At 37.8% G+C, this 15,000-nt stretch overlaps 1 protein-coding gene across 1 annotated transcript in view; it reads left to right on the top strand.

The window, feature by feature from the left end:
* The window catches only part of LOC137631073 (transforming growth factor beta receptor type 3-like), a 397,216-nt gene that overhangs the window by 13,633 nt on the left and 368,583 nt on the right, over positions 1-15,000 (top strand).

Raw genomic sequence — 15,000 nt, 5'->3', positions numbered from 1 at the left:
TTCAGTAGATTTTTTTCCCATGATATCTGGGTAGTTTTGAGTAGATGTTTTTTCATGGTATCTGGGTAGCTTTGAGTAGATGTTTTTTCATGGTATCTGGGTAGTGTTGAGTAGATGTTTTTTCATGGTATCTGGTTAGCTTTGAGTAGATGTTTTTTCATGGTATCTGGGTAGCTTTGAGTAGATGTTTTTTCATGATATCTGGGTAGCTTTGAGTAGATGTTTTTTCATGATATCTGGGTAGCTTTGAGTAGATGTTTTTTCATGGTATCTGGGTAGCTTTGAGTAGATGTTTTTTTCATGGTATCTGGGTAGCTTTGAGTAGATGTTTTTTCATGATATCTGGGTAGCTTTGAGTAGATGTTTTTTCATGGTATCTGGGTAGCTTTGAGTAGATGTTTTTTCATGGTATCTGGGTAGCTTTCAGTAGATTTTTTTCCCATGATATCTGGGTAGTTTTGAGTAGATGTTTTTTCATGGTATCTGGGTAGCTTTGAGTAGATGTTTTTTCATGGTATCTGGGTAGTGTTGAGTAGATGTTTTTTCATGGTATCTGGTTAGCTTTGAGTAGATGTTTTTTCATGATATCTGGGTAGCTTTGAGTAGATGTTTTTCCATGGTATCTGGGTAGCTTTCAGTAGATTTTTTTCCCATGATATCTGGGTAGTTTTGAGTAGATGTTTTTTCATGGTATCTGGGTAGCTTTGAGTAGATGTTTTTTCATGGTATCTGGGTAGTGTTGAGTAGATGTTTTTTCATGGTATCTGGTTAGCTTTGAGTAGATGTTTTTTCATGGTATCTGGGTAGCTTTGAGTAGATGTTTTTTCATGATATCTGGGTAGCTTTGAGTAGATGTTTTTTTCATGGTATCTGGGTAGCTTTAAGTAGAAGTTTTTTTCATGGTATCTGGGTAGCTTTAAGTAGAAGTTTTTTTTATGGTATCTGGGTAGCTTTGAGTAGATGTTTTTTCATGGTATCTGGGTAGTTTTAAGTAGATGTTTTTTTTTCATGGTATCTGGGTACCCTTGAGTAGGTGTCTTTTTCATGGTATCTGGGTAGCTTTAAGTAGAAGTTTTTTTCATGGTATCTGGGTAGCTTTAAGTAGAAGTTTTTTTCATGGTATCTGGGTAGCTTTAAGTAGAAGTTTTTTTCATGGTATCTGGGTAGCTTTAAGTAGAAGTTTTTTTTATGGTATCTGGGTAGCTTTGAGTAGATGTTTTTTCATGGTATCTGGGTAGTTTTAAGTAGATGTTTTTTTTTTCATGGTATCTGGGTACCCTTGAGTAGATGTTTTTTTCATGGTATCTGGGTAGCTTTAAGTAGATGTTTTTTATGGTATCTGGGCAGCTTTGAGTACATGTTTTTTTTTTCATGGTATCCGGGTAGCCCTGAGTAGAGATTTTTCATGGTATCTGGGTAGCTTTGAGTAGATGTTTTTTTCATGGTATCTGGGTAGCTTTAAGTAGATGTTTTTTTTCATGGTATTTGGGTAGCTTTGAGTAGATGTTTTTTTTTTTTCATGGAATCTGGGTAGCTCTGAGTAGATGTTTTTTATTGCATCTGGGTAGCTTTGATTAGATATTTTTTCACTGCGTCTGGGTAGCTTTGTTAAATATTTTCTCTTGATATTTAGGAATCTTTGGGGGAAATATATTTTCTTGGTATATGGAAAGCTTTGGGGAAATGTTATTTTATCTTGGTATCTGGGTAGCTTTGGGGAAATGTTATTTAACATGGTATCTGGGCAGCTTCGTCGTAATACTATTTTTTTTCATGGTGTCTGGGCAAGTTTGTGGAAATATTTTTTTCATGGTGTCTGAGTAGCTTTGGGAAAATATTTTTTTCATGGTGTCAGGGTAGCCTTGGGATAAATATTTTCCATGTCTGGGTAGTTTTAGAGAAATTCTTTTCAAGGTGTCTGGGTAGCTTTGGGGAAATATATATTATCATGGTGTCTGGGTAGTTTTTGTGGAAATATATATTTTCATGGTGTCTGGGTAGCTTTGAGTAAATATTTTTTTTCATGTCTGGGTAGCTTTGGGGGATTTTTTCAGTGTTTGGGTAGCTTTAAGTAAATAAATATATTTTTTATGTTGTCTGGGTAGCTTTGCAGAATTTCTTTTTTCATGGTGTCTTGGTAGCTTTGAGTACTTTATTTTTTCGTGTTGTCTGGGTAGCTTGGAGTAAATATTTTTTTCATGTCTGGGTAGCTTTTGAGATTTTTTTTTTCATAGTGTCTGGGTAGCTTTAAGTGAAATTTTTTTACGTTGTCTGGGTAGCTTTGCAGATTTTTGTTTTCATGCTGTCTGGGTAGCTTTGAGTCCTTTATTTTTTCTTGGTGTCTGGGTAGCTTAGGGTCAATATTTTTTCATGTTGTCTGGGTAGTTTTTTAAAGTAATTTTCTTGGTGTCTGAGTAGCTTTATGTAAATATTTGTTTATGTTGTCTGGGTAGCATAGTAGAAATATTTTCATGGTATCTGGGTAGCTTTTAGTTTTTTTTATGGTGCCTGGGTACCTTGGGCAAATATTTTTCAGGGTGTTGGGTAGCTTGGGGTAATTTTTTTCCATGGTGTCTGGGTAGCTTTTGAGGAAATGTTTTTCCATGTCTGGGTAACTTTGGGGAAATATTTTTTCATGGTGTCTGGGTAGCTTGGGGGAATTTTTTCATGGTTTATGTTAGCGTTGCGGAATGTTTTTTTTCATGATGTCTGGGTAGTTTTGGGAATATTTTTTATGGTAACTGGGTATCTTTGGGCAAATCTTTTCATGGTGTCTGGGTAGCTTTTGAGGACTTATTTTTCCATTATGTCTGAGTGTCTTTGGGTTTTTTCATCATGGTTTCTGCTAGCTATGGAGAAATATTTTTCAGGGTTTCTGGGTAGCTTTGGCAATTATTTTTCCTTGATGTTTGGTTGGGGGGGGGGGGATAATTTTCAAGGTGTCTGTGTAGTTTTGGGGAAATGTTTTTTTTCCTTGTGTCTGGGTAGCTTTGGGAAAGTACTTTTTCAGGGTATCTGGGTAGCTTTTGTAGAAATATTTTTCCCTGATGTTTGGGGATTTTTCATGTGTCGGGGTAGCTTTGGGGAAATTTTTTTCAGTGTCGGAGTAGCTTTGCGGAATTTTTTTTTTCGTGATGTCTGGGTAGCTCTGGGGAAATTATTTTTTCATGGTGTCTGGGTAGCTTTTAGGAATATTTTTTCCATGGTGTGTGGTTAGCTTTGGGGAAATATATTTTTTCATGGTGTTAGGGTAGTTTTGAGGAAATTGTTTTCCATATTGTCTGGGTAGCCATGGGGACATCCATGATGTAGGCTATGTGTGGGTTTTACATTCTTTCATTTTTATTGTCTCTTTTGCGATTTTTTTTTGGGCTTATTTTACTCTCTGGTTTGTTGTAGTTTTTCAAGGTTCGAAAATAATTGTTATTAAAAAAAAACGGTCGGTTTTTAACACACACATTTATATGTATATAAATGTGTAAATATATATATATATATATATATATATATATATATATATATATATATATATAGTGTGTGTGTGTATAATGTGTGTTGATATTAATGTCAGTTTTTCGTGTACTGTAATCTCTTGCAAATTACATTTAGGGCGTAATATATTTATATATTGCTCCTTCATTAACGCGAAAAAATGTCCCTTTTACTTACCGTGTCCACAAGTGCTTGACTGCTTGCGTGCAGGTCTGTTCACCGCCGGCAATTAAGTTGCCTTGAGAGCCACTTTATAACATCCTCTTGGAAGTATTATTAGAGGATGTTTCACTCGCTGCTTGTCAAGATCTTCGACATTAGTTATATTTACGACCCTCCCCCCACCCTTCTCTCTCTCTCTCTCTCTCTCTCTCTCTCTCTCTCTCTCTCTCTCTCTCTCTCTCTCTCTCTCTCTCTCTCTCTCTCTCCCGAGCTCCACGACTCAACCTCTGGAAAGGTCTGTCAGTTTCTGGAAACTTGGAAAAAAGTGTCATTGATTACAAGCGTTAAGGGAAAGAGACGGCTTATACTCTTAGAAAATGAGACGAAGAAGAAATTCCTGAAGAATAGTATTTCCAGCTGGAGGCCTAATACATTTCTAGCCTGTGGCGAGAGAGAGAGAGAGAGAGAGAGGAGAGAGAGAGAGAGAGAGAGAGAGAGAGAGAGAGAGAGAGAGAGAGAGAAGCATAGCCTCTGGTCTATAGGGTCTTTTCGAGCTGGATATGGCTTTCAGTTTCCCTCGCTTTGTGTCGGATCGTGTCATTAGTGTCATAAGGTATGTGCAACAGTTGATCCTTCCCCTCCCCTCAGTGACACTTCATTGCTGAATGGCCTCCAGTTCCCCAACGAGGTGGGTTTTGGGTGTGGTTCATATTTGAGTGTATGAAAATCCATGCCAATTAATACATGTCAAGGTCTAAGGTCAAGTTCAAGGTCGAGCAAAAGGTCGAGAAATAGCTGCCGGGGCGGAGGTCTGAGCTCTACTGAGTGCCCCTCTAGTTAGTTACAATAATTATAGTCTTCTCAATGATGTGTAATTTAAGACCCAGCGCGAAAATGATGTTATTGTACTTTTTAATAAAAGTAAAGGATTGTTTTAACGTTACTTTGTCCCCCAGTAAGTTTCCTCTGTCCTTTAACGGAATTAATCTTTTGATGTGTGCCGGTATTTTAATTAGCTTCAGTAAACCTCATGTTACATGTAAGGAATCAACGATGCCATTGATGATGGATACAATTTTTATTATTAACGCTTAGGTGTATGGAAAGAGAGCAACATGTATACGAGAGAAAACTAAAGTACCGGTATATGATATTTTAACATGTAAGAAAAAGAAATGGATATGGTAGCACATTTGATGAGAATAACAGATAATAGATGGATGTTAAGCATAACAGAATTGGACTCTAATATTTTAAAAGAAGAAAGGGAAGAGAAGACGATGGACTGGCGAACCAAGAAAATTTGCTGATATAGACTAGGAAAGAAAGACGTTAAACAGACGAGAGTGGAAGGACATTTCTGAAACCCTTGTCCTGTAATGGACTAGTTACGGCTTTTATTATATATATATATATATATATATATATATATATATATATATATAGACATTATAAATAGATGTGTGTGTACATGATTGATATAGAACATTGGTGGGCAACACTAAAAGTTCCTGCAATTTTCAAAGTATGTCAGCATATAAAGTGTGCCGATGCCTTACAAGTATGTTAAAATCTTGAGCATGTCAGAATCATCAAAATAGAGCTAATCATTGTGTCTTTTTTTTCCTAGTTTCCTTTCGCAGTTAATTTTTTTTTCTTCATTACCTTTTTCTGCTATAACATTCCCTTTCCCTACCCTGCCCTTTCATCCACTGCTACCCCCCCCCCCCCTTTTTTTACCCCCCTTACTCTTCAAGAGCTCTTATTTCTTTCTCCTTTATTTTTTACCTTTGATGTTTTGAAAAAATCGTCGTTGAACCTAAGTATAAGGCTTGGCAAGGCATTTGAAAATATATAGGAGACTTTACTCTTACTTGCAAGTGGGACTCCCGTTGTAATATGGCCGCTGTAAGAGTTGTTGTGACGTAACGACAAGAGGAAGACTCCTGTTGTGATGTGGCAGTGGATAAGAGGAGTTTTAACGTAATTACGATAGGAAGCCTCATAATTTATTGTAAACGTAATTGCGAGAGGAAGCCTCCTAATTTATTGTAATGTTGCAGTGGATAAGAGGAGTTTTAACGTAATTGCGAGAGGAAGCCTCCTAATTTATAGTAATGTTGCAGTGGATAAGAGGAGTTTTAACGTAATTGCGAGAGGAAGCCTCCTAATTTATTGTAATGTTGCAGTGGATAAGAGGAGTTTTAACGTAATTGCGAGAGGAAGCCTCCTAATTTATAGTAATGTTGCAGTGGATAAGAGGAGTTTTAACGTAATTGCGAGAGGAAGCCTCCTAATTTATTGTAATGTTGCAGTGGATAAGAGGAGTTTTAACGTAATTGCGAGAGGAAGCCTCCTAATTTATTGTAATGTTGCAGTGGATAAGAGGAGTTTTAACGTAATTGCGAGAGGAAGCCTCCTAATTTATTGTAATGTTGCAGTGGATAAGAGGAGTTTTAACGTAATTGCGAGAGGAAGCCTCCTAATTTATAGTAATGTTGCAGTGGATAAGAGGAGTTTTAACGTAATTGCGAGAGGAAGCCTCCTAATTTATTGTAATGTTGCAGTGGATAAGAGGAGTTTTAACGTAATTACGATAGGAAGCCTCCTAATTTATTGTAATGTTGCAGTGGATAAGAGGAGTTTTAACGTAATGACGAGAGGAAGCCTCCTAATTTATAGTAATGTTGCAGTGGATAAGAGGAGTTTTAACGTAATGACGAGAGGAAGCCTCCTAATTTATTGTAATGTTGCAGTGGATAAGAGGAGTTTTAACGTAATGACGAGAGGAAGCCTCCTAATTTATAGTAATGTTGCAGTGGATAAGAGGAGTTTTAACGTAATTGCGAGAGGAAGCCTCCTAATTTATTGTAATGTTGCAGTGGATAAGAGGAGTTTTAACGTAATGACGAGAGGAAGCCTCCTAATTTATAGTAATGTTGCAGTGGATAAGAGGAGTTTTAACGTAATGACGAGAGGAAGCCTCCTAATTTATTGTAATGTTGCAGTGGATAAGAGGAGTTTTAACGTAATTACGATAGGAAGCCTCCTAATTTATTGTAATGTTGCAGTGGATAAGAGGAGTTTTAACGTAATGACGAGAGGAAGCCTCCTAATTTATAGTAATGTTGCAGTGGATAAGAGGAGTTTTAACGTAATTGCGAGAGGAAGCCTCCTAATTTATTGTAATGTTGCAGTGGATAAGAGGAGTTTTAACGTAATGACGAGAGGAAGCCTCCTAATTTATAGTAATGTTGCAGTGGATAAGAGGAGTTTTAACGTAATGACGAGAGGAAGCCTCCTAATTTATTGTAATGTTGCAGTGGATAAGAGGAGTTTTAACGTAATGACGAGAGGAAGCCTCCTAATTTATAGTAATGTTGCAGTGGATAAGAGGAGTTTTAACGTGATGACGAGAGGAAGGCTCGTTATGTAATGTGGCAGTAGATAAGAGGAGCTTCAACGTAATTACGAAAGGAAGGCTCCTAATTTATTGTAATGTGGCAGTGAATAAGAGGAGTTTTAACATATTGACGAAAGGAAGGCTCGTAATGTAATGTGGCAGTGGATAGAGGGAGTTTTAACATAATGACGAGAGGAAGGCTCCTGATTTATTGTAATGTGGCAGTCGATAAGAGGAATTTTAATGCAGTGACGAAGAAGGCTCCTAATGTAATGTGGTGGTGGATAAGAGGAGTTTTAACATAATGTAGAGACGAAGGCACCTAGTATAATGTGATGTAACAATGAGAGGAAGACTCCTATTGTAATGTGGCAGTGGATAAGGGGAGTTGTGACGTAATGACGAGATGAAGACTCCTATTGTAATGTTGCAGGTGATAAGGGGAGTTGTGACGTAATGACGAGATGAAGACTCCTGTTGTAATGTTGCAGGTGATAAGGGGAGTTGTGACGTAATGACGAGATGAAGACTCCTGTTGTAATGTTGCAGGTGATAAGGGGAGTTGTGACGTAATGACGAGATGAAGACTCCTGTTGTAATGTTGCAGGTTATAAGGGGAGTTGTGACGTAATAACGAGGAGACCCCTATTGTATTGTGGCAGTGGATAATGGGAGTTGTGACGTAATGACGAGATGAAGACTCCTATTGTAATGTTGCAGGTGATAAGGGGAGTTGTGACGTAATGACGAGATGAAGACTCCTGTTGTAATGTTGCAGGTTATAAGGGGAGTTGTGACGTAATGACGAGATGAAGACTCCTGTTGTAATGTTGCAGGTGATAAGGGGAGTTGTGACGTAATGACGAGATGAAGACTCCTGTTGTAATGTTGCAGGTTATAAGGGGAGTTGTGACGTAATAACGAGGAGACCCCTATTGTATTGTGGCAGTGGATAATGGGAGTTGTGACGTAATGACGAGATGAAGACTCCTGTTGTAATGTTGCAGGTGATAAGGGGAGTTGTGACGTAATGACGAGATGAAGACTCCTGTTGTAATGTTGCAGGTTATAAGGGGAGTTGTGACGTAATAACGAGGAGACCCCTATTGTATTGTGGCAGTGGATAATGGGAGTTGTGACGTAATGACGAGATGAAGACTCCTGTTGTAATGTTGCAGGTGATAAGGGGAGTTGTGACGTAATGACGAGATGAAGACTCCTGTTGTAATGTTGCAGGTTATAAGGGGAGTTGTGACGTAATAACGAGGAGACCCCTATTGTATTGTGGCAGTGGATAATGGGAGTTGTGACGTAATGACGAGATGAAGACTCCTGTTGTAATGTTGCAGGTGATAAGGGGAGTTGTGACGTAATGACGAGATGAAGACTCCTGTTGTAATGTTGCAGGTTATAAGGGGAGTTGTGACGTAATGACGAGATGAAGACTCCTGTTGTAATGTTGCAGGTGATAAGGGGAGTTGTGACGTAATGACGAGATGAAGACTCCTGTTGTAATGTTGCAGGTGATAAGGGGAGTTGTGACGTAATGACGAGATGAAGACTCCTGTTGTAATGTTGCAGGTGATAAGGGGAGTTGTGACGTAATGACGAGATGAAGACTCCTGTTGTAATGTTGCAGGTGATAAGGGGAGTTGTGACGTAATGACGAGAGGACGACTCCTATTGTAATATGCCAGTGGATAAGAGGAGTTATGACGTAATAACGAGAGGACGACTCCTATTGTAATGTGGCAGTGGTTAAGGGGAGTTGTGATGAGATGAAGACTCCTATTGTAATGTATAATGGGAGTTGTAATACAATATTGAGGGAAGACTTATTGTAATGTAGCTACGTATATGAGGAGTTGTGATGTAACGGTGAGAGAAGACTCGTATTGTGATGGGGCAGTGGATATGAGGAGCTGTAATTTAACAACGAGAGAAGACTCTTATTGTATTGTGGATGCGTATAAGAGGAGATGTGTTGTAATGGCGAGAGAAGACTAATATTGTAATGTGGTAGTCGATAAGAGGGTTTATGGTGTAACGATGAGTGAAGAAGAGAAAAACTAGCAGCCTTATGATAATAGCAATATAATTTTCTTAAGATATATTATATTGTTCGTTGCTCTTGTCTAGTTTATTGATTTACTTATTTCCTTTCCTCACTGGATTGTTTCCTTGTTGAAACCCTTGGATTTAGAGCGTCTGCTCCTCTAACTAATTATAGCTTAGCAAGTAATAATCTTGACTATATATATATATATATATATATATATATATTCTTGCTTTCTTGTCACGCTAAGGGGGAGAGGGAGTAGTCATGCCCTGATTAATAAGAGTATCCCAAGAGGTACACTCTTAGACTACTCACTCCCACAATTTGCCGAACCAGGCGGCTACAGTTTGGAAAAGGGGAAGGGTTAGTGTGTGTGTGTGTGACTATTTGCTGTATCTAAAGTTTTTGACGGCTCTTATATACTAGTAATAAAGGTATTTGTCTATTGAAAATGAAGGTTCTAGTTATTATTATTATTATTATTATTATTATTATTATTATTATTATCATTATTAATTGCTAAGCTACAACTCTAGTTGGAAAAGCAGAATGCTATAAGCCCAGGGGCTCCAAAAGGGAAAATAGCCCAATAAGGAAAGGAAACAAGGAAAAAATAAACATCTTAAGAATAATATTAAAGTAAATATCTTCTATATAAACTAAAAACTTTAACAAAACACGAGGTAGAGAAATTAGATAGAATAGTGTGCCCGAGTGTACCCTCAAGCAAGAGAACTCTAACCCAAGCTAGTGGAAGCCCATGGTACAGAGGCTATGGCACCACCCAAGACTAGAGAACAATGGTTTGGTTTTGGAGTGTCCTCCTAGAAGAGTTGCTTACCATAGCTAACGTCTCTTCTACCCTTAACAATAAGAAAGTAGCCACTGAACAATTACAATGCAGTAGTTAACCCCTTTGGTGAAGAAGAATTGTTTGGTAATCTCAAGTGTTGCCAGGTGTATGAGGACAGAGGAGAATCTTTAAAGAATAGGTCAGACTATTCGGTGTATGTGTAGGCAAAGGGAAAGTGAACCGTACCCAGAGAGAAGGATCCAATGTAATACTGTCTGGGAAGTCAAAGGACCCCATAACTCTTTAGCGGTAGTATCTTGGGTTTGTTATTCTGACACAGGTAATTTTATTCTCTCTCTCTCTCTCTCTCTCTCTCTCTCTCTCTCTCTCTCTCTCTCTCTCTATTTATATATATGCATGCGCACTTGGGCTGCCTTACATAGGAAGTATACCCATACGATCAAACAAGATTGTACTAAATGTGAATGGTAATAGACTAGTCGGTAAGCCCGAACTGAGGGAACGTTACGCCCCTTCACAATTATCTGACCTTATGAAAATAGAATTTTTTCGTGAGAGTGATCAATAATAGAGCTCCGTTTCTTCTCTTTATTTACATCCTTATGAAAATGATGGACTGTTTTAGATATAGTAGTACTAAAGGTTTAAAGGTTACTCATTAATGGCAGAGGCAATGGACAGTGAGAAGGCCCTAGATAGTAGGATATTACCCTAGAGATTGACTATTTATTTATATGATGAGCTCCCAAAGCCCCCTCCCCCCTTCTCCACCCAAGGTAGGACCAGAGTGGACCAGACAATGGCTGCTGATGACTCAGCAGGTAGACCAAAATGCTCCCCCGAATATCCTCCCCCCCCCCCCATCCCTAGCGCACAATGATGGTGAGGTGGCAGACACTACAATAATTTGTTCGGGACCCGATCTCCCGTCCAGCAGAACGCTAGACAGGGACGTTTCCAATAGGCCACCACAAGGAATTAATCCCTGAATTCAGACCTTCCTGTAATTGCTGCTGAATAGCCAGAAACTTTACAAATCCTGCGGTAGGATACTATTTTCGGTAATGCAAGGTATTGTACTATAGAGTATGCAGTAGAAGCGGTTATTTCTCGGTTGGAAAAACCCTGAATATAGACCTTGAGAAACACAACTTTCAGTCTGGGCGTGATGAGATGGGGCAAGATGAATTAGCCATGGTGTCAGCAACAGTTAAGGGGTCACGGTGAGACGTGAAAGCCAGTAGGGATATATATTTTGACACATAAAGGAGTTTACGCAAAGAGCCCATTCGTGAACGTGCGTTTTGGCTGCTTCCTTCGGGATCCTTTGAATTAGTTTTCTCTTGGTTACATTACCGGAAACTACAGTTGGACATCAAGTTTGTATCTAGATTATTTGCATAATGTCCTCCTTCTCTTGTTAATCTCCGACTATACAGATTGGTTGATTGATTGATGCTTAAAATATGACAAGTTTCAGATGCATTCATCTCCACGTCAATGTGTTTATTATATCTAGTCTATTTCAAAGGCGTGAGATGAAAATTACATATTGATAAAAATGCTTTGATGAAAGTGTAGCACAGACTGCATCTCTCTCTCTCTCTCTCTCTCTCTCTCTCTCTCTCTCTCTCTACGGAAATAATGCAGGATTCCCGTATCGATTGATTTTAATCCTACACGGACGGTCTTTTAACTTTATAGACCTGTTTGCGTAATATAGCATCGTAACAGCAGAATATTGACGGTGAGGAAAATTAGAACCTTGTTTTGGTTAATAGAGAGTTTATAAGGATACCCTAAATACTATTATTTCTGTAATGCTATTATGTTGTTGTAGTCAACACACTTTATACTGAAAGCGTGATTGGACATTTACGGGAAATCCTATATTGTTCCTCTACTTTGCCTCACGGAAGTTCTTGGGATCGGATTTTAATGTCTCTTTGTTGAACGACTTCCATACTCAATCTTTTCTTTATCGTCTGCTTTTTATGTTCAAGTTGCAAACATTTCAAGGTATTTAACTTTCATGTTTGATTTTAGTGACCTGTTATCCTAGATTATATATATATATATATATATATTTAGTGACCTGTTATATCCTAGATTATATATATATATATATATATAATTTTTATATATATATGAATATATATATATATATATATATATATTATATATGATAAATTTTGCACATTTAGACGTGGTTTTCATATTCAAATAAGCCATATATTATTGATTCATTAATGTATAGAAAATCCAGACATTAATGTATAAAAAAATATATGGCTTATTTGAATATTGTGTATATATATATATATATATATATATATAAGTTCTAATTAGTTCCTGAAAATTTTTCAATTTATGTATTAATCAGCTGTTTCAACCTACTTTCAATTTGTGTTGGGAACGACTGTTTAACAAAGTAATTAATCAACCAATCACAGTATTATGCTTCTCTCAAGAATCGACTGTGAACAAGATCTTTTCTTTTCTCGTGGCCAAATTATCGCGTATTTAGTTGACCCCGAAGCAACAAACGGTTGTTACCGGGGTATCTCGTTATCGGTCAGAATGCCACAGGGATGAATCTTGCGAATATGTTTAATAACATCCTTTTATTGCCTTTGGGATATCCGAGATAAGCCATGTCACCGATTAGATATGGCTTAATGGAATTCATCTTGCACGAGGTATTGGCTGTGATGTATGTTTTCTCGTGTTTGGTATCTCTCTCTCTCTCTCTCTCTCTCTCTCTCTCTCTCTCTGTTCACACACTCCCTTTCTTTAGTTGACAAATTTTCCTCACTTTCAGACTCTCTCTCTCTCTCTCTCTCTCTCTCTCTCTCTCTCTCTCTCTCTAAGAGGATTTCGTAGAAGACAAGGAATTTTCTGTTCGCAAATTCCCCTGTGACATAGTGCATATGTCTTGCAAATGTAAACCGTGATAGCTAAATGCTTTTTTATTACGAGAACTTACATCTTTCAAGGGAAGTGGCTGGAAATTTAGTTTGATTCTTGTTCTTGTTAAACGTGTTTATAGTGTTAACTAAAGAATTTTTTTTTCTTTCCATGACATCAGGTGTAATCTACTGGGCCACTTTGTAATTATTGTTGATGCGTTACTAATTATTTCTATGTTACATAGGTCCCGTCCTCTACATACACACACACACACACACACACATATATATATATATATATATAATTTGTATATATATATGTATATATATATGTATATACATATATATATATATACATATACATATATATATATATATATATATAAATAAATAAATAAATATATACACATATATGTGTGTGTATATGTGACTGTGCGTGTATGTCTATCTTCTATATCCAACATCAAGCCGTTTCCCTAGCAAGAGAATCGAAAAACAACAAGCAATGTAGTATTATGTCACAGTCACCGCTCGCGAGCGTATGTGTATGTATAATTAGTTAAAAAAAATGGCTGAAATCTAACCGCATTTGCGACCAACTGGCTGTTCAAGCGAGAAGAGGACCCGAAGGAGGTAATGGCATTGGAGACCGCGAGGGAGGGGCCATCGAAGGGGCCCAAGAAGAAGAAGAAGAAGACGGAGAAGAAGTAAGGAAAAAGGGGGATCCCTCTAACAGACCCTAAAGGACATGGTGGTGGTAGTGGTGTTTAGGGTCCGTCGGTTATGGATGGGGAAATAAAAGTGATGGCGACAAGGAAAAGTAGAAGTGAGGGGAGGGGGAGGGGAGGGGAAGGGGGCGAGTTTAGGGGATGGAGTTATGGTTCAAGGAAGAAGAAGAAGAAAAGGAGAAGAGCAGTATGTTTGAGGGAACGTTTTCTTCTTTTTCTTTCTTTCTTCTTTACTTTCTCTTTCTAGAGGATGGGTAGGAATGACGTAATTTTGTTAATGTATATGCGAGAGAGAGAGAGAGAGAGAGAGGAGAGAGAGAGACAGACAGACAGAGAGAGAGAGAGGGAGGATTACCTGGGTGAGGCCCTTTCAATTTGTGTATACATAAGGAAAAAATTTAAAAAACAGCTAGCGTTCTCTCTCTCTCTCTCTCTCTCTCTCTCTCTCTCTCTCTCTCCCAAGATACGATTCAAACCGGTTGAACCCAACTACTATAAGTATCCTAATTTGCCTGCTTAGGTCAAGAGAAAAATTCGGGATTTTTGGAATCCTGCCCACATTGTCCTTCCTCGTCCAGTTCGAGAATTTAACTCTGGAGAGAGAGAGAGAGAGAGAGAGAGAGAGAGAGAGAGAGAGTTGTATACGGCGTAGATATAAGAGAATTACAAATGAGATGATATTGCGTGACGGGCATAGAGAAGATGGGTTATATATGAGAGGAAATTAGTATTGCATGAAATGTTTAAAGAGGGGGAGAGTTTTGTACCGTGGCTAGGTGACCAGTATTACTGGGAATGAACAACGTCAAGTCAAGGAGAGAATTGCGTAAGCAGTGTAATCAGATTTGCGTGCAGTAACCTTTAAGGAAAGAGTCGGGATTACATGCAATTAGTGAGAGGATTGTTATTGCATGCAATTCTTGTGTAAGAGAACACTCGGTGTGAGGCTGTGTATAGAAGAAAGGCTTATAGTAAAGGTAGTAATGCGCTTATTATTATTATTATTATTATTATTATTATTATTATTATTAAAGTTGTTATTATTATTAAAATTATTCAAATTATTATGATTAAAACTTAAAATTATTACTTGAGGACAGAGTCTGGATTGCAGGTAATGAGTATATAGAAAAGTAAGTATTTGGGAAGCTATAGAGAAAACAATTAATTTATTAAGACATCTTATATTTGGATGATATGTGGTGGTAGATAAGGGAGTTACATAGGAGAGAGAGAGAGAGAGAGAGGGGGGGTTTCTCATTTGCTTACAGTAAATGTCAGCGTAATAGGTTGGCCAGGCGTATTTTACGTTGCCATCAAGCTTTAAGGTATGTGTTTGGTATATTTCATTCATGTCACATTCACCTCAATTGAGATTAGTGTCGGTGTCTTTGACATTGCTCTTCTCGAATCTTGATCTTGGCGAGATGTTA

The sequence above is a fragment of the Palaemon carinicauda genome, chromosome 39, assembly GCF_036898095.1.
Source record: "Palaemon carinicauda isolate YSFRI2023 chromosome 39, ASM3689809v2, whole genome shotgun sequence".
In the NCBI taxonomy this organism is placed as follows: Eukaryota; Metazoa; Arthropoda; class Malacostraca; order Decapoda; family Palaemonidae; genus Palaemon; species Palaemon carinicauda.
Note: the sequence above shows the minus strand (reverse complement) of the source record. Positions and strands in the feature narration are given on the sequence as shown.